General features: G+C 49.7%; 1 protein-coding gene and 1 non-coding gene across 7 annotated transcripts in view; one reads left to right on the plus strand and one right to left on the minus strand.

The window, feature by feature from the left end:
- Positions 1 to 19,917, plus strand: part of Agap1 (ArfGAP with GTPase domain, ankyrin repeat and PH domain 1) — a 435,843-nt gene that overhangs the window by 31,524 nt on the left and 384,402 nt on the right. The gene's annotated exons all lie outside the window — the stretch shown is intronic.
- On the minus strand, positions 9,238 to 9,341 carry LOC132648193 (U6 spliceosomal RNA). The gene has a single exon (XR_009586568.1). It is a non-coding gene; the product is annotated as a U6 spliceosomal RNA (small nuclear RNA).

A 19,917-nucleotide genomic window follows, 5' to 3' on the forward strand; every position in this document is an offset into this window, starting at 1 on the left:
GGGAAGAAAAGACCACTGCCAATTAAAAAACAAAACAAAACAGGAGCAGCAACAACAAAAAACCCACAAAAAGCCATCAAATAAGCCAACAAAACCCCTCCTTCTGGAACCCATGGCTCCCTGTGGCTGGGCATGGTGCAGATGTGCCATGAAAGTACTTATGACCTTTTGAAGTTAGGTACATCAGGGATGGGCAGCATTCCAGACTGCCTGTCTGTGGAAAAACTGGAAGTGGCCAAGTCACTGGAGGCCAGTCAGCCACCTCCAGATGAAAGAGGCTTGGCTTTGTACCTTGTATGTTTCACAGGGCTCTAAATGTTTGTGGCAGGCAGGAAATCAGTCATATTTTAATAGGCAATACATAAGAACACTTAATGACCAATTTTTTTAGATCAGAGAAGTAGAGAGCTTTAGGGAAACATATCTGACCATTACTCTCTGCTTCATTAATACTGTCTGGAGGTGATTTAGAAATTGGGTGGCATTTGTGGATCTTAGTCTGATGTGAAGATCTTAGTCTCTAATGAGAAGGGACACTGTGGAACCTGTGAGAGGTCAGTGGGAAGTCATTGTTGGGATTTCTTACCTGAGGGAAATTGATATGGTACTGTCCTCTTGGGACAATCCTTAGCTGGGCTCCTGGGGTTAGATCCCACCTCACCTGCCTCTTGGTGCTGGAAGGATCCCTTTTGGGGGAAGGGGATCAATGATGAGTAGATTGGCTGGGAGTGTTGGTGGGCCAGGGATCTGTTGGCTTTGGCTTATGTGCCGAACTGAACCAGTAATTCCTGCAAAGAACTTTGAGAAGGTCGTGAGTCCTGGGAGAGGGATGGGAAAAGATGTAAGTAGCATTTCTGTAGCACAAGGTGGGGGCTTAACCCCTCCTCTGCTCCCACCCCAACCAGTGTTGTCATAGTGCGTGCCATAGCACCTTGGGGCAAGTGTGGTCTTGATGGTTTTCTGTCTCCTTGTGAATAGTGCAGTCAGTCTCCAGATTCCAGGCCTCACTGGCCTTGTGGAGTTTGGGGCCATGGTCTAAATGGGTACCATGCTCTTCTCTGCAAATTTAGACAGACAGCTTACAAATTGTGGGGGTGAGGAAGGGGAAGAAAATTGAGTTCCTGCTGCTGAATTGCCGAGGCATGGAAAAGCTGAATAAGAGGTTCTTGTTGAAGCCAGGGCTCTGGCAAGTCATTTCCATCATTTGTACGTCACCATCCCTTTGAGGGCTCATTTTGGCTGAATATTTCACGTCTCAAGGAACATGGGTTCTGCCTGCAGTGTCTGGAAATTTGCTGTGTTCACTTACCTGATGGTTTTGGGTAGCTCAGCATTAGATTGACTGGTTTGTTCTCTGGAAGGCATGTCAGCTTCAAGGTCACTTTCTTTGATGGGAGTCTGACGCTTAGTGGGATGGGAGGTTTATCTGCGTGCACATCCATCAGGAAATAATTCAGTTTGCTCTGAGTACATGCCCTCTGCCCGTTACTTTATGACCTCTCAGGGAGAGGCTGTCCCGTTTTCTTTCCTCTGTGGCACAGGGATACCAGCAGTACCTCTTCAAAGCTGCGGGGGAGCCCAGGGAAGCACTGTCTCATAGAGCGCAGTCTCATAGGGAGCAGTGGAACCTCTTCTTAACTATCAGGGCATTTGGTCTTAGTCTCTTTCTTCCATGTCCAGGATTCCTGGGTTGTTTTGGTACTTTCTCCAGCCTTCTGCAGTGGTGCTCAAATGAGTGGCAGTGGAAGCAAACTCCTGATCCAGGGAGCAATCCTGGGAGACTTTTTTTCTGCAAATGCCCTTTGCCTATTTTCAGTCTTCCTCCTAGGAGTCAGGCAGGCAGGTGTGTTTGAGAGGTGGAAGCCTTTACCACTAAGGATGTGGAGCTGTGAGCCAGCTGTAGAAGTCACAGCGCCCCATCCACCACCCCCCAGTCCTGGGCCTTGCCTGGGTTGCCTCTGCCCTTTGTGGGGAGAGATGATGCTAGAGCCAGCCTTGGGCCTGTTCGTCTGAGCCAGCTTTTCAGCACGTGCAGCTGTGCATGTGAGCGTTCAGGGGGAACTGAGTTCAAGAAAGCGAAGTATTGCATCAATGACCAAGTATATTGAAGAGGGTGTGGAGGTCGCTAGTATCTGACCCTCGTTATGTCAGCCACTGCTAAATGAAGTTAGAACTTTCTCGCCTGTCCCCCCATTGAGGTGCAGGAGGAATTGATCTTAGGATGGTATTTGGAATGTGAAAAACACATGAAATGAAGCTCCTGTCCTCTGTATCCTCCCTCTCTCTGTTCTGCACCACAGGTAGTAAGGAGTGGTGAGGTGGCGAAAGGTTTCCTCAAAGACCCCAGGGCCCACTGGCTGCACAGGGCGGGCATCGCCTCTGAGCTGAGGCCTTTCATGGTTTTTGCTGTTACAGCATGGCTTTCATTTCCTATAGAAAAGCCTTTCTGCCACCTTGAGTAAAACTTCTGTATTCATGCCTAATAAGGGACACACAATGGGCTTGGAAAGTGTCTGCATATCTCCTTTCCAGAACCTTCTAGTAGTGGGAGGGATGCCCAGCCCCTCAGTTAGGCCGGCCTTTGAGGCTCTGAGGAGTCTGGACATGGAGGCTTTCCCACATTATCCTGCAGGAGAGGATGTGGCCATCTTTGTTTCCACCACTGTCCCTCCCTGGTCCCTGAGTGTGCCTTGCTTGCTTTGTAAGGCTGACCTTTGTAGGTTGTTTCATTTTCTTTTGCCCTTGATATTTCATTCCCCAAGCAGAATATGTCTCCCTTCATCACTGTCCTAACATTCTCTGCTATTTGCTTTTGTCTCTGTTGTGGGGAGGTTGGTTGTCTGCCTTGTTCGAGGCCCTCTTGGGTAAGTAAGCGCCACTCAGACTGCATGTGTGCATTTTTCACGGTTGCATGTGGGGTGTGTAGCCCACCGACTTGGGACTGTAGATGCTCCCTACTTTCCCCGTAGCGGGCAGGCTGTGGTGTTGGTGCTGAAGACTGCTGTGAGAGCGGTCTGCGGTCTGGACCTTCATCTGGGTTTCCCACAGAGTGTCTTCACGCCATGGTCTCCAAGGTCAGGTGCTAAGCTATAGAGACTATCTTCCTTCTTACCCTACAGTTCATCTGCCCTCCCACCTTCCAGCTCCACAGACTGACAGGTCACGGAACTAATGTCAGGAAGATAGGAGGCATGATATTCCTCCGTCTGTCCGTCTGTCCATGTGTCATTTCTTCTCTGTTGAGTGGCTCTCGTGAGGAATGCCTGACTAGAATTCTTCAGTGGCTGCCAAGGACAGTCATGTCCCATCATGCATGCTTGGGGTTTGAGGGTTCCTAGCAAGAAAGGGCTGAGGAGCTCAGGAATGCCACATGGCCAGATGATGTGGGGTCTCAAGTACATAGAGGCATGAAGGGTGGGATGGATCCTGGTGAGTGGAGACAGGGGCATCACCAGTCACTCTGTGCTCCAGTTTTATCCCCCCCATCGCCGCCATATGTAAAATGTGGGTGCTCACGGAGCCTTGCAGCTCCTCTAAGACAGGTCACTTTGCTTCTCTTGCTGTTACTTGTGCTCGCTTCACTGAGCCCGTGAGAGTGTTCCCTCTCACAGCATTGGACTCTGAGTCCAGCCTGTCGTTACCTTGGCTGTGTGCTGTGGGGTTCTAAGGTTGAAGTGAGTGCGTGATGGGGTGGCGGGGGTGGGGAGGCACCTCACTGCAGTCTCCCATGTTTTCGTTTTCTTCCTGTCATGTGCATTTTTTATTAACATGCTGTAGGTGCACTCGGTCACATTGAGGATTCTGTGCTTTTGTCATCAGAAAGACGGGCACACGTTCCCTCAGCCTCCTCGAAGTTTTTTCTAATAGTGCATACCAGCCACACGGAGTAGTGTCTGCTTAGCTGTAACTCATGCTTTCTGTAGCTGGGAATAGGTTCTGGTGTGGTAACTGTTGGCCACACAGTCTGTGCTGTTTGTTCTGTTTTTCCTAAGTGCAGATTAGCTATAGAATTAAACCAGAGTTGGAGATGTAGTTAGGTTTATAAAATGCATGAATTGTATGCGTAAGGTTCCAGGTTCAGTCTGGGTGTGGTGGTGCACACCTAGAACCCCAGCACTTTGGGAGGTGGAGGGTCGCAGGTCTCATGGTAATGTCTACCTACATGGTGAGTTTGAGGCCAACCTGTCTTACACGAGAATCTGTATTTAAAACAATAACAAAATCTTAATCTGTACTGTGCTATGGAGATGTCAGTGAGGTTATGGGCATATTTATGGTTATACAAACCTTTGTGTGGAATCCGAGTGTTCGGATGGGACAAGAGTTGTTTGTAGATGAGACATATTGTGTCTGTGGGAGTGTCGTCCCCCCCACCCCCAGTTTGAGGTTCTGTTCTACCAAGCTGCCAGATTATAGTGCCAGAATGTGTTGTGTTAGCCAGCTCTGGAGGACCTTCCGGCATTCAGGAGTGACTGTGTGTGTCTGTGCTTATCCTTGTACAAAGGTGGGAGGGGATGGCACCTGAGCCCAGAGGTTTTCTCATGGCTGTGCATGTGTTGTGGAGGGTGTGAGGCAGACAGTGGGTGATTCTTCCCGCTGGGAGAAACCTCCTGCCTTCCTCCTTGCAGGTTGAGCCATCTTTGCTTATCTGGGGATAAGCTGCCTGCCTTCCCTCCCTCCCTCCCTCCCTCCCTCCCTCCCTCCCTCCCTCCTCTCTCCCTCCCTCCCTCCCTCCCTCCCTCCCTCCTTCCTTCCCTCTCCCCTTCCTTCCCCCCTCCCTCCCTCCCTCCTTCCCCCCTCCCTACCTCCCCCCTCCCTCCCCCCTCCCTCCCTCCCCCCTCCTCCCCCCTCGTTCCCAAGTGTAGTTCCGTCCCTTGATGGCCCCTCTCTCAGGGACCCTCTTGAAGTCAGCTGTCCAGGCAGTAGTTAGTGTCCATGCGACACTTGCCGCACCCCATTGTAGCAGGTGGGTTACCAGAGGAGACAAAAATACTGGAGGAAAGATGCTTTCAAAACTTGCTGTTTATTACAGCATTGTAAAACCGTTTTTTTCCTGCATTAGTGGAAAATGGTTTTTGAACCAGTTATTACTTTATTACAGCTTTTGAAAACCGTTTTCCCCCCGCCCCCCCTGGGGGGGGGTAGGCAGAGCATGGTAATTTCTGACTTACGGCTTTTTAGAGCCATGTTAGGCTGTGCTGTGAAATCCCTGTGTTCATGCACACAAGCTTTTCAAGGAGCAGGGAAGCAGAGACCCAGTGGCTACTCTTCCTCAGTTTAGCCCCAGTTGGCCAGGAAGATGACCCCCCCCCCCCAGGCAGCCCAGCCCCTCAGTTAGGCCGGCCTTTGAGGCTCTGAGGAGTCTGGACATGGAGGCTTTCCCACATTATTCTGCAGGAGAGGATGTGGCCATCTTTGTTTCCACCACTGTCCCTCCCTGGTCCCTGAGCGTGCCCCCCCCCCCCCGCCCCCAGGCAGCCTGGAGCAGCTGACATGCCAGCACCCTACTGTGAACAATATTGTATTCAAACACTGCTAGGAAGAAGTGTGCTGTTAGGAATGTAGTCTTCTCTGGTAGAACTTTCTGCACCTCATTGGGTTGTCTTTGCTTCAGACAACATTAGTGGTCAGCCCTGAGAAAGCAATAGAAAAAAATGACGAGACTGAGGGTGGAGAGACCTCTTGGGGGAGCTTCTGATTGAGCTGCACAGCCCAGCAAGGGGTGAATGTGGCTGCCTGCACTTGTCCCTGTTTGGGGTCATCTGAGGAGAGCTCTTGACACCAACCGCTTACCTTGAAGCTTTTACCCCTTTTTAGGATGCTATGATGCATGCTTTCTGGAAGCTTCGAGTGTCCCAGGTAACTCCTGTCCACAGAATTCTTTTACCGCCTCCCATGTATCTGTATACCTCATTTGTCCATTTTATGTACATTTTACATAAGCGCACATTAATCGGTGATTCTTTTTTTGGCTAAATGTGACTTTGGGTGATCTTAGTCACGCCACATGTATACTCTTCATTTTTACTGCTGTGTAGCATTGCAGTTTGGAAGGTCACAGTACGGATTCCATTGTGGTTTTGCCTCCTTTTTTTTTTTTTTTTACTGCATGGTGATGATGTCGACAATGATGATGACAGTGACGGTGATGATGGTGACGATGGAGATGATGTTAATGTTGGGTCACTGGTGACATTTTAAAGGGAGGGCTTGATAGTGAGGGCTTGATAGTCTTCGTGGAAGGGTTGCAGCAGTTAGGGCCCGGACTTTGAGTCTGCTGGATATTCTTCTCTTTACAATTTTTGACTGAGAGCGGGACCTGGGGAGCAGAGTGCAGTTCAGCGGCAGGCCCTGCAGGGCATTTGTCAGAGCAAGTGTGGGGTTTTGAGGCCTTGAGCACAAGGACAGGGCTTGGGGTCTTGGTCTTAGCCGTTAGAGAGCCGTTTTCGGAGAGCAGTGGAGCCGAGTCCTCACAAAAGGAAGCATCAGTGGGCCCTGTCCATCCGAGGCACATCGGCTTTCAGCACCCGCTTTCAGCACCGCTGCCCCCAGTGAAGGCTCCTGTCCTTTTTGCTGATGCTCCCATCGAACAGTACCAGGAAACCCGAGACTCAACCCGGGGGCCACCCCTTCAAAACCACCTGCCAATAGCACATGTCTGATACATGCATTCAAAGCTTAAAAATGCTTTCAAGCCCTGTACCTAGCATTTGAAATCATTTAAAAATGTTCTACTCTTGAGAAGATTTTCAATATGGTCTTTTAAAAAAAAAAAACAAATTGTTTTATTGTGTTTGTGTATGTGTGTGTGTGTACGCATGTGTGAGGGTCAGAGGTCAATCCTAGGTGTTGGTCCTTCCACCTTGTTTGTCTCTGGGTCTCTTGTTTGTACTCCAGGCTGGATGGCCCTTGAGCTTCTGGGTATTATCCTGCCTCTGCATCTCACTTTGCAGTAGGAGCCCTGGTTGTATAGACACATACTACTGTGCCTGGCTTTAATGTGGCCTCTGTAGTTTGGACTCAGGTCCCTAAGCTTTCATGGTCACCCACTGAGCCATTGCTGTGTTCTCATTTTCTACCCATTTGTGATGTCTGTGTTTCCTGTACTGTGAACAGTTCTCAAAGCCCTGCAGACACCATAGCCTTCAGCCTCACTGCAGTGACACTTCCTCTGTGCTGTTTGCCCATCTCCTGCACCTGACTGGCCTAACAACAGCCCCAGTGGCTTTACAAGAGACACCCAATCCCACTTTCACCTGTGTGACCCTGGCCACCAGAGTAGAGGGTCATCTTGCAGTGCTGACTTTTTGTCAGTGGTTTCAGGATGTGGGGCACCCCACCTCCCCCCAAGTTCTTGCCATTAGATGTGATTTCCTGTTCAGGAGGGCTGGGACCTGTTGGGCCAGTTGAGCCACAGTAGATCCTGGCCATTCTGGTACCCCCAAGTTCTTGCCATTAGATGTGATTTCCTGTTCAGGAGGGCTGGGACCTGTTGGGCCAGTTGAGCCACAGTAGATCCTGGCCATTCTGGTACTGCCCAGGGTGTAGTGCCCCAGGCGTGTGTGAGGACAGGAGGTAGTGGGATGCACGGTAGACTCACAGGCCAGTTGCCATGCCAGCCATAGTAGCTCAGTATAACCTGAAGTGAGGATATGTCAGAGCATCCATGTGAGAGGTGCAGCCCTGCTGGGCCACATGGGATACCTAGGGCTTCCCCTGGCCTACAGCTCTGCCTCAGGTTTTTATAGCAGAGAGGGATGAACTCTGACTAATGAGAGAGCTGCAGTGTGAGCTCTGCCAAGCCCACTGGGTCTGTTGGAGGGTCCAGCTTCTTCGCCTCTGCATTCTTCCTAATGGTGTGCCCCTTTCATACAGTTTCTCATGTTGTGGTGATCCCCAACCATAAAATTATTTCATTGCTACTTCATAATTGTCATTTTGCTACTGTTCTGAATCATAATGTATCTGATATGCAGGATATCTGATGCGTGTCCTCCAAAGGGGTGGTCATGAGAACCACTGTTATGGAGGGTGGTATGGAGGGATGGTCACACCAAGTCTGTGCTGGTCATCCTGGAAGGTGGACTTTGGGATGTCCAGTGTTTCCGTGTTCTCTCCAGATGCATAAACGGGAGAATCACATCCTAAGGTGACACATGGCTGCATCTAGCTTCACACAGGATTCATGTATTTGCTGTCCAGGACATCCTCATCACCTCCATAGGGCCAGTCTGGCCTGGACTTACTCCTCAAGTGCTGGCTGCCAAGTCACTGACATCTTTATTTGAGATGGCATGCTTGAGTGCCAAGCGATGGAGCGACAGGCATTTCTGTGAGGCTCTTGAGGAAGATGCCTTGTTGAAATAGCACCTTTGTGTGTGTGTCACCTGTTGTTCTGAGTGACCAGAAGCTTCAGGTATGGCTTCCCTGGGAGGATGGGTTTGTTCCTACTTGGCTGTTGAAGTTGGCTGGAGATGGCCCCCGGCAGGATGAAGCAGAATCTACAATTACAGGCTGCATGGTATGGTCCCTGTTTCTGTGTGTCTAGGAATCACTGGCTGGTTTGTGAGGGCCTCAGTCCCACCAGCAGCTGTCTTTCTTCCCCCAAGCAGTGTCTCTGCCTAGTTTGTCTCAGGCCAGGTAGAAGGACAGGGTACTTCTGTGGCTGTGTATGGAGAGGGGTGGTCCTGACAGTTCCCCTGAGGTTTACGTAGTCTTTCCCCAAGTCAGCGGCTGGGAGAAATATCCTTCCTGATTGGAAATCTTTGAGTGGAGCCATCTTGGCCAGCCTGTGAACCTCAACACCTGGTCTCTGCCCCCTGGGGCTTTGGTGTGCCTTGTACCTGGTGGAACTGGACATGGGCTGCTGGACCACCCCCTTCCATTGTAGATGTCCTTGAACCTGAGGTTCTCTTTGTAGCCGGAAGTTCTCTTGTAGGCCCTCCCTGGCCAAGCTGTCTGACTTGAATTTCCAGTCGACCTTAGGGGAGAATTTGTGTCCCTGCTGGAATGTGGATTTTCAGGGAGACTCTTGGTCTCTGATCTTGGATTTCAGAACTGCTTTGTTTCTCCTGGTTACTTTACAGTGTTCCCATGGAAGGAAGTTTTTATAATTGTAACTGGGTTTGGCTAAGTTAAGCAGTGGTGCCAGGAGCCAAGAGGGCCCTTTGACTTGTTTGCACTATGCCTTTGTAGTTCACGTAGCCTGTTCCCTTCCTCCCTTCCCCTATCCCCCTCTTTAATGTGGATTGCTTCACAACTTTATGTGTTATCCTTGGACAGGGACCATGCTTAGTCTTTTCTGTGTTGCTCCAGTCTTGGTCTGTGCTACTATAGTTAGCCCGTTGTATAGGCCTATCTTTTCTTACCCTGTGACTGCCCATTAGATGGCAGTCTGTAGGGTGAAAATAAGACCTATGCACATACACTATAGGCACTCCTGGAACTGCCCAGTGAGCATGAAGCTGAGAAAGCTCCTACCAGTAACGGCCAGCTTCATCATTACATTGAAACAGTGCCCATAGGGGCCAGGGAGATGGCTCATGGGGCAAGCATAAGGATCTGAGTTTGAATCCTCAGCAGCAGAATAAAAAGCTAGGCATGGCCACATGACCTTTTACCCCAGTGTTGAGAGGTGGAGACAGGTGGATCTTGAATCAACCTAACAGAAATGGTAGTGGGCTTCTTCAGTGAGAGACCCTGCCTCTTAGTCAGTGTGCAGAGCACAATGGAAGAACATAATGGATGTCCTGGTCTGGACTTGTGTACATGGGCATGTTCGGGCACGTACACGCGTGTACACACACACACACACACACACACACACACACACACACACGGTGGGAGGGAGAGAGAACAGAGCACATCTTTATTCACTCACACAGTTGGGGTAAGGGAGGAGAGAAAGAGAGCTTGCCAGTGAGCACACTTATTCACTCACAGTCTGACCCCATCTGTTGATGGGTCCAAGGGAGCAGTGCGGCCATTCTGCTCTTAGTGGGGTCCCTCAAGGCCGGTGTGGGAAGTCTCAGCTGTACATCTGCTTAGGGCACAGGTGTGTAGCCTGCCTGGGCCTGTGAGCAGGGCAATGGCGATGGGTTTTCTTCTACACACTGTCCCATTTGATCAGGCTTCATGAGGTGCTTGAAGCCGTTTGCTTCCTGAGGCTGCTGGATGTGCATCTCTAGAGTTGTGTGTCGTTGCTGGTGGTAGCATTTTTTTCCTCATCCATGGCTACCTATCTCCGCTTATAGTGACGCTCTAGTCTTTGTCCTGTGGGATGTGCCTGATTCGTAGGAAGAGCTGCACCTAGCCTGGGCTCTTTTGGTCCTGAAAGGCCCTGACTGAATTTGACATCAGAGCACCAGCTGGCACTTGATGGATGGATGGTTGACAGCCAAGGCAAGAGTTGAAGGAGTGTCCAGGCATAGTGGGGCAAACAGAACCTCGAGGGCAGGGCTGAGCACAGATGTCAGTCTCCATAGCCAGCAGAGCCAGCCTGCATTCTTGGATGGATGAGGAAGGGTGAAATGTCATAGATACCTCTGTTAGTGTGTGGCTGGCCTTAGGATGTGCATGCATGCATCCATGTTTTGTGGGGGAGGGCTCAGGAAGATACTTGGAAAGGCTGGGACAGGGATGCTGAACAGTGGGCCAGAATCGGCGCTTTCTGCCAGATTAATCACCCAAATTCCCTGCTCATGGGTCCTCAGGTCCCCTCTGTCAGGCATCCCTCATTCATCAAGACTCAGCCCTTTGTTGACATATGAACTGTTTTCCAACCTCCTGTAGCTGTGCAGAACATCCCTCCCAGCCTCCCTATCCATAAAATGATAAAGGAAGCCAGTCTTGTTATTCTCAGTGTTTTTGATAAGCCATCCCAGGACGTCCAGAGGCCCAGGAGACAAGCAGGCAGAGGGAGGTCAGCGTTTTAGCCCTGCGTACACAAAGCCTGCTGTCCCTTATGGGTACAGTAACAGAGATGAGGGGTCCCGAGTCTTCCAGTGCCTCTTTCTGCCCCCACTCACTTTCCTTCTTTGCACAGCATGTCAGTGTCATTGTGCACGGGGCTTGCTTAGGGTACTGTCACAGTGTGAGAAGTGGGCCCCCACATCATAATGACGAGTGCTGGAGTGGTGAAAATGAGGCGGTTTACCCTATGATCTAACGGGATCCGGTGCCAACCCAGAAAAAAATGGCAGCCCAGTGCGTGGGTGAGAAATATTCTTAAATCCCTAATCACAGTTGCTTCCTCCTTTTCACCAGCGGCTGGGTTCGGAGGAAGGTGCAGTCTTTCCTATTCATCACCCCAGTCTCATTATCTTATTTCTCCTTCAGTGCATATACTGAGTCAGGTGGCTTGCTGCCCCTATTGAGAAAAATGGTTTGAATGAAGGGAAGGTTCGTTGAAGATGAGTAGCTTCCCATTGCAGTGGTGTGAGAAGTGGCGCATCACACCAAGGCCCACTGGCTCTCTTTCTCCTCTTTCCCTTTGGGTTTCTTGATCTTCGTCTGTTGCTTTCAGAAATACTGTGTCATGGCCCTGGCCGTGCTCTGGCGCTTGGAAGCCCTGAGTGAAGCCTCTCTGTTAGGGTATACCCCGTGACCAGAAAGGCTGGGTGTGCGCCGGAGAGCTTGTGGCCACGCACGGAAGCTGTGCACAGCGTGCTGCAGATTCCCAGTGTGTTTGATTAAGAACAGTGCCTAGAGGGAGGGCAGCAGAGTGCAGCCTGGAGTCCCGGTCATTAGAGCTGGGCCCTGCCCTTTATTTACCTTACGGCATGTGGCTGCTGGCCTGCTTTGCATTTGCTCCTCTGCAGGAAAACTTCTGCTCCAACACAGGGCTTGTCTGGCTGTGGGGAAGGAAGCACCTTGGGACACTGGGGGCTGGTGCAGTGATTGGGTGCTTTATGGCTGGCTTTCTGTGGTATAGTTCTTTGGAAATGCTGGGCCACATAAGTAGTACCTTGGAGACCTTTTATGTGTCAAAAGGTTGTACCAGATGAAGCTAGCTCGGGTAGTTGATAATGCCAAGGTGGCAGGTGGTTGGAAGGAGCCTGTGTATGTAGCCTGATGAAATTGGTGTCCCACCTGTCTCCCTAAGGGTAGAGTTAGGTCCCTGGCGCACATCTGTTAGTTAGGTCCTAGTTGAAATGTATGTATTCATCATACATTTGCGTAGTCTTCCCCATTCAGCCCTTATTCTCAGCTCTAACCTAGCTGGAGGATCTGGTCCTGGGATGGCATTGCTGCTTAATCTCATGTAAACCCATGGACAGCTTTTGTTCACTGTTCTCACTTTTTTTTTCCTCCGTGTATCTCTCTGTACCTTTTTCTGTGTCTCTGTCTGTGCCTCTGTGTCTCTCTGACTCTTGTCTTTGTTCCTCTCTCACACCCTGTGTGTTTATGAGTATGTGCGTGAGTGTGTGTTTTAAAGCCCCCTGCTGTGCTGTGTACATCTTAGCACCTGGTGAATAGCAGTATTAACATTTCTCTCTGCCCGCAAGGCTGTTTTGTGACTGTCTCTACTGCTTCCTGTTCCACTCAGATTTGTTCTTTGTACATGGTACTGACACTTCCATTTTTCATTTTTAAAGTTATTAACTGAGAACAATAGTGCAAAGCTGGGGATGATGGCTCATGCCTGAAATCCTAGCATGGGAGTTATTGGGGGGGGGCGGGAACTGAGACAGGAGGATTGCTATGAGCCTAACTGACCCTTCAGCATGAGACCCTGTCCCACAAATTTTCATCTGCAAGAGGCCTCAGCCTCTGTCTTTGAGGATTGGCTAAGACTTGGGCTAGGGTCTCCTGCTCATGGTAGGAGCTGATGTAGGTCTGCATCACTGTCAGTGTGTCTGTGGTATCTTCTGTCCTGTTGCTTGGAATTTTTGTTTCATTTCATTTATTTCTCATGTGAATATGTGCCATTGTGCAGATGTGGGGTCAGAGCACATCCCAGGGGAGGCCACTCTTTCCTTGTTCCATGTAGATCCTGGAGATTGAGTTAGTGGCAAGCATGTTAATCTTCTGCCAGCCATGTTGGTTGGTGTTTGGGAGCATTGGCTGCTCCATCTGAGGTGCAGTCAAGTCATTGGTGGTACCAGTTAGCAGTTTATATTCAGAGCAGCAGTAGGATCATTGAGACCCTCCCAGGGTTTGGGTTTGGTTGGAGCCGAGGGCAAGGATTCCCTTCCTGCTGTGTGTGGACTCCGGAGAGCAACCATGCAGGACAGCCTAGATGAGCGCAGCTTCCATGATTGGCAGTTGAAGTCACATTTCCTGCCTATAGGGGCTCAGTTAACCTTGGATCATTCCATCACTACCTTTCTTACACGTCATCATGTCAGGCCCCGCTTGGGCTGAGGTCAGCCCTACTGGGATAAGTTCCAAGGGGCAACTGCTGTTGTAGGGAGTGCCATGAGGCTTCAGGGGACTTGCTGAAGCCTCCAAGGAAGCCACGTCAGACATAGAAAGGTGTCTTGAAGGCAGGGAGTCGAGGGACAGTCCATTAATTGGCAGGCAGTTAGGCTCCTGCTCCCAAGCACGTGTTTTACTTAGTGACCTGCTGAGGCTGGGCAGCACATGCGCCACCCAGCTGCTCTGCCTGCTTATTCAGAATGTTTGAGTAGGAAGTTTGCAGGGGTCAGGGGTGATGACATTTACTGTGCGGCCTATCTCTGTGTCATATGATGTCTGAGCTCTTGGTTGCAGCTCTGGCGCAGGGGCCACATCATCCCTGGGCATTCTGAGCATGCTTGGAGTATTCCTAGGAAGGAAAGGAAACTTCACAGACACCCAAGCTCCTATGTTACAGCTCTTTAGCTAGGATCTCTTCCCACCCACAGCCATTGTCCAGGGTCCATTCTCTAGAGGGAAAAGCAAGAGTGTTGTTCTATAGGAGCCCTGCAGTCAGAAGGCCCAGGTGTGCCTCCTGCCTGCCAGTAAGCCTTGATGCACTTGGGATTGTGTTTTTGAGTTTGCCATAAAATGCCTGTTCTTTGGCGAATAAATTTCAGAGGTTAGCTGAGTGGTGGTGGTGCATGCCTTTAATCCCAGCACTTGGAGGCAGAGGCAGGCCAATCTCTGTGAGTTTGAGGCCAGCCCGGTCTACAGAGCAAGTTCTAGGATAGCCAGGGCTACACAGAGAAACTGTCTCTAAAAACAGAAAAAAAGAAAAAGAAAATAACTTCAAGATGTTCTCCAGAGGAGGCCCACACAGTGAGAGCAAGTGGCTGCTCAGCTGTCTGGACCCTGGCTTGGGGGAGCCCTGGTCAGGTATGATGGTGTAGAGCCAGGGAGGGCTCTGAGGTGGGGATGGTGTGGCCCAAAGTTAGCATCACAGCACCTGGCAGAGCTGCGCCAACGTGGTTTTCTTCTGCAGGTGGAAGCATCCTCAGGGATCTGGGCTTGAAGAGTGCTTAAAGGAGCCTGCCACTTGATTGCGTGTAGTGTGCTCTCCCCGTCTCCCTCCCTTCTGTGACTGCAAAGCCTGCTGCCTATGTCCCTAGTCCCCTAACACTGTGTTCACAGCAGTCTCCATTTTGAGGGTCTAAAGAGAGGCAGCCACCAGCCTTGCCTCTGCTGGTGGACACAGAAAGCAGGCACAGGTGGAGTGGGCGGAGCCCAGAAATGGCACACCCAGGGCCAGACCTCGTGGGAGAGTTCCCTAGTGCAAGCGAAGAAAGCAGATGGCAGTGTGCTCTGCCTCCAACAATATCACATCCAACACCAGAGAGGCCCGTGGGAGTCTGGCTCTGTGGGACCTGTGCAGCCCTGGCCTTCATCAGAGGAGGTGGACCTACATCACAGCTGTGAACTAATGTTGTACCTTGTTCTGTGGTCCTCCTCTGGCAAAGCATGGTTGGTTCAATCACCATTTCAGTGTCACCGGAATGAGATGTATACTGCTTAGCTAGGCAGCTTGCTACCTGGCTGATTTGGGAAGATCATCCAGTAAATTGGTTGTATTATGGAGGACACTGACAATGTGCTACCTATACAGTGAGCAAAATGACACGCCGTTGCAAAGCAAAACCTCATGGACCTGGCTGCTGTCAGTGATATGTCTGTTTGTGGGCTGATGGCAGTTACTTATCGTAGGAGCTGTGAGTAAGGATGCTGTGCAGGAGAGCTCTGAGTGATGATGGGAGGACAATGCAGGAAAGCTCTGGGGATGGGAGGACAGTGTGCAGGAGAGCTCTGGGGCATGGGAGGACGTTGTGCAGGAGAGCACTGGGTAGTGAGGAGAGACCCTGAAGCTTTCTAGAAATCTCTGTGAGAACTTGAGGCCCAATGGGAGAAGGAAGATGTGCTTTTAAGTGCTCTGGGCTTATCTATTACTTGGAGCTGCTTCCTGGTGAGCCTGGCTGATCACTGGGAATAACTCTAATGACACTCCTGATCAGGCCCCAGGTTCTGATCCAGTAGCAGACCCTGCTACTATGTCCTTGGCCTGCATCTGTCTTCTGTATTCTAGGTTGCAGCCTCTGCTTCAGTAGTTGCAGAGAAAAGGAGAGCTGACCCCAGGACTTAGGCCAAGTTCATCCTCTTTCCTCATCTTCACCCAGGCTTCTTAGGATGAGGTGTGGCATTCTAGCCTGTGTTACACATAGCTTGTGGGGAGTGGCTGACCCAAGCCAGAGAAAAAGGTGTCTAGTGGGGTTGGTAGTGTTAACTCCAGCCTTGTCCTGCTCAACCAGGGATCTAGGCCCCAGTATGACTGCCTAGGGAGGAGCCCCTGCTCGGCTCTTGGGAGCTGTTCCTGGTCCTCCTGCTGTGTGGCCCTTGCAATGTGAGTAAGTAACTAGTGCTGGTAGAGACCGGCAGACGCCAGTGAGCGTGAGTATACCTGCAGCAGCTCACCAGTTGTCCCAGGGAGCACAGTCGTCCCTTATAACCCGTCTCCCTGTGTGGTGGGTGGGAAGAGAACGGGGCCAGGGCCTCCCTGCCTTTCCTAAGGGTCAGGATGTAGTGCTCAGCTGTTGCCCCAGCACCATGCACATTGCATTGCTCCTTACCACGATGATAATGGAGTAAAACCATGAAACTGTAAGCAACCCCCAATTAAATGCTCTGACCATGGTGTTTTAAATAAGGGTTACCTTGATCATAGGATCTCTTCACAGCAGTAGAACAGTGACTAGGGCACCCCACGAGACCACAGAGCAGGAACATGGAAGCTGGAATGTGGCCCCCACTGTACAGCTAAGCGGTGGTATGTATGTACCTGCTGTCAACGGGCTGTGTCCCTGTCTGTCTTGGACTCTTTGCAGTACTGGGCAGTGTACCTCTGGAGTTGTTTTTGCTGGAACCTTCAGCATAGTCCTCTGTTGTTCCTTACTGGAAAGGTGAGGTGAGTTTGTACCAAGTGTTGTGTTATTGGAATCAGGCTATATAGTTTTCCCAGGCTAGTGAGCATCAGGTAGACACCATTGTTGTCTGGGGGCTTCTAGAGGTTGGAGGTGAGGGGTGTGTGTGTGTGTGTGTGTGTGTGTGTGTGTGTGTGTACGAGTATGGGGTGTATATGCTCTTATTTCCCCACTCTCTGGCTAGTTTAATTATGTTATCATCATGACATGTTTACACCAATAACTGTTACACTACCCCCAAAAACCTGTAAAAAACAATATTGAGTGTATAGATGGGTATGCCAGTGTGTATGTAGGTTGGAGGACAGCTTTATGGAATCAGTTTTCTCTTTCCACCTTTTACGTGGATTCTGGTGATCGAACTTGGGTCCTCAGACTTACACAGCAAATGTTTTACCCACTGAGCATTTTGCTGGGTCTTTCACCCTTTAAACTTAACACCTCCACAATCCTTCACCAATTTCAGGTTATCTGAAACTGGTAATCTGCTCTCTGTACTCTTTTCTTTCTCTCTGTCTCTGTCTCTCTCTGATGGGTATTTATTCTGTGTCTCCGTTTACCCAGTGCCCCTCATTCATACTATTGGTTCTAAGAATAAAGTATGATCAGAAAAACCAAATGTTTTGCAGTTTGACCTCTAAAGTCTTTGAAGATACTCTGAGGCCTTCCAGAATGTTCTCAAGTCTCCATCCACTTCCTTTCCCTCTCTGCTTTAACCCGACTTTCCCCTTTTCCTGCCTTGAGGACCACAGAGAGGCAGTCTCACTTCACCAATCATGGAGTTCCAGGAAGCCCTGTCTGCATTTCCCATAAGAGCAGTATTCTGATGGTCAAAGCCTGTGTTTCTCACCAAAGCTGAGTTGGAAAGATGGCTGTGCTGGCAGCCACGGTGCTTGGTATGAACTGGCTTCGCAAGGAACCCCAGAGTGCTTGAGTAGAAGCAGAACACGCAGAGAGCTGAGTCCTGTGCGATCTCTGCAGCTCAGAATGGGTCTGCTTTTCATAAGGAAATGTTCACAGCACGTGTTGTTAAAGATCTAAAACAATTGTTACCAACCAAATGACAATGGGGGAACTTGGGGGGGGTCTCAGGAAAATGGGGGAGATTATTTAGTGAATTGAGCCCTAGTGTCTTATGTGTGCCTATGACAGACACACCTTCCATGTTGGGGATGCGGCCCTTGCCTGGTGGCTGATCACAGTGGAGGGGACTCATCAGAAGCTCTTCTCTCAGGTGTGCAAGGTCAGCTAAACACACGGGAAGGTGAACAGGAAATGCTAGCCGTGATGGAAGCCTGATGCTGAAGGGTCCTGCCTGTGGCTCTTAATTCAGATCCCCAGATGTAGCCACTGGTCTCTGGTATGTTCCATACTTCCAGGTCATTTCCGTGTTTCTTTCTGAAAATAGGGACCATCAGCTTTTTAGGAAATGTTTATTGTGGGAGTGAACAAAAACCTCCAGAAAGAATCTGCTTGTGCAAAGACTGGTTGATTAGAAAATCATGATTTAAGAGGGTGGAATGCTGCAGAGCCCAGTGATTTTGGCCCGTCATTAGTCTCCTTAATAGACAGTTTTGCCCACCTCTGAGTGTGTGTGACTTAAGTCCCTTTTGATAGAAGGCAAACCCTTTGGGATGTGCAGAACACCGCTTGCTCCTACCAACTGAAGGCTAAGAATGCATTCCACAGCGCCTGTATCTATAGCAAGCTCTTCCTCCTCCGCTGTGAGCACCTACCTGGTGTTTCCTGCACTGGCTTTTAAAATGTGTCTTGATTTATAACTTTCTTTATTCTCCTGCTGAGAGCTCTTCCTGAAATAGTTAACCACGTTGAAAGGTAGTGTTCAGGGTAAGCTGAGCCTGTGTTCCTGGGCCATGGTCACTCATCTTTGGCTTCAGGATGAGTTCTCACTCCTTTCCATTTGAGCGTTGTGATTCTTTTGTTGAGCGGGGGTCAGAAGAAGGAAGCCTCTTTCTAGAGCACATCCCCATGACCCATGTAAGCTGCGTCCCCGTCAACATGTACAGTCTGAGGCTGAAGAGATGGCTCATCACTTGAGAGTGCAGAGGACCTGAGTTCAGTTCTCAGCGAGCATGTTGGGCAGCTGGTGACTCTTCTAACTCTGATTTGGGGCTCCGGTATCCTCTTCTGCCTTTATGGGTACTGTACTCAAGTGCACCCCTCCCCATTAAGAATGAAATCTTAAAAGTGTTGAATTGAAATTTTTTTGTATTTGCATAATTATGGGTACTATATATATATATATATATATTCTATATATATATATATATATATATATATATATATATATATATATTTTTGGTGACACCCTTAGTGGCCACTCTCATATTCTTTTTTTTTTCTCTTCCAGCCTTGGCAACTTTTAATTTCTGTGGATTTACTTATTCCAGCCGTTTTGTATAAATTACGCAGAACATGTAATATGTGGCCCTTTTGACTGTTTCTCTTTCACATACGTTCAAGGCTCACTCATGTCATATGTATCAGAATTTCTTCTTAAAGGTGGGGTGGAACATTCTCATTGTATACACATAGCTCCTTTTGCTCATCCATTCATCCACGGGTAGGTACTGGATTCTTTCTGCCTTTTGGCTGTTGTTAGTTTCCTCCAGCGGATTTTGAGGGCTCTAGTGTCTCCACACCTTGCACACTTGATGTCGTGTCTCTCTCATTGCAGCAGCTTCGGCTGGTGAGACATCTCGTCGTGGTTTTGGTCTGCATTCCCGTGCTGATCGAGGAGGACAGGTTTCCTGTGATTTTCCTCCGTTTGTATATCTTCTTAGGAGAATTGCCTTTAGAGGTTTTTGTCCATGTTTAAATTGGGCTGTCTGTCTTGTTGAGTTGTAACTGTTCCTCAGTATTCTGAGATCCATCCCTTCTCAGGTTGGATTGGTGGATACAGTCACTCATTCTGCGGTTTGTCTTTTTATGCTTTTTCTAGTGTTCATGGATGCACTATGTAGTTTTAAGGAAATTTAGAGTGGTGGTTTATCTTGTGCTAACTTGATAAGGTCTATACTTGCCCAGGAGACCAGCCTCTGGGCATAACTGTCAGAGAGACTATCTTGATTAGTTTGCGATGAGATTGCCCTGAGTGCCATTGTGGGCGGCAAGAAATCATTCCCCAGGCTGGGATGTGGACTGTATCCAAAGGAGAAAGTGGGCGGAGTAACCAGCATTCCTCAATCCCTTTCTTGACTGTGGATGCAAAGTGACGAGCTGCCTCAAGCTCACACTGCTGTGACCTCAGCCTGTGAGCGAGAAACACAGGCTCTCTCATTGGCTCAGAGCTCACTAAGTAGGCTAGGCTGGCTAGCCTGCCGATAGTCTCCATCCACCTGTCTGTCTCCGAAGCACTGTGCGACCACCTCACCCAGCTCTTATTAGGAGAGCACAGTGCTGCCGTTGGCAGCTGTGTGTACCAAGTGACAGACACCCATTATCTCCTACTTCCTTCCTTTTGTGCCCGAGCTGGAGGGTTGCTGAGAGGGAAGGAGAGCCAAGTTCCTGTCTCAGGTAGCTTTTC

Source organism: Meriones unguiculatus, chromosome 15 (genome assembly GCF_030254825.1).
Source record: "Meriones unguiculatus strain TT.TT164.6M chromosome 15, Bangor_MerUng_6.1, whole genome shotgun sequence".
Lineage (NCBI taxonomy): Eukaryota > Metazoa > Chordata > Mammalia > Rodentia > Muridae > Meriones > Meriones unguiculatus.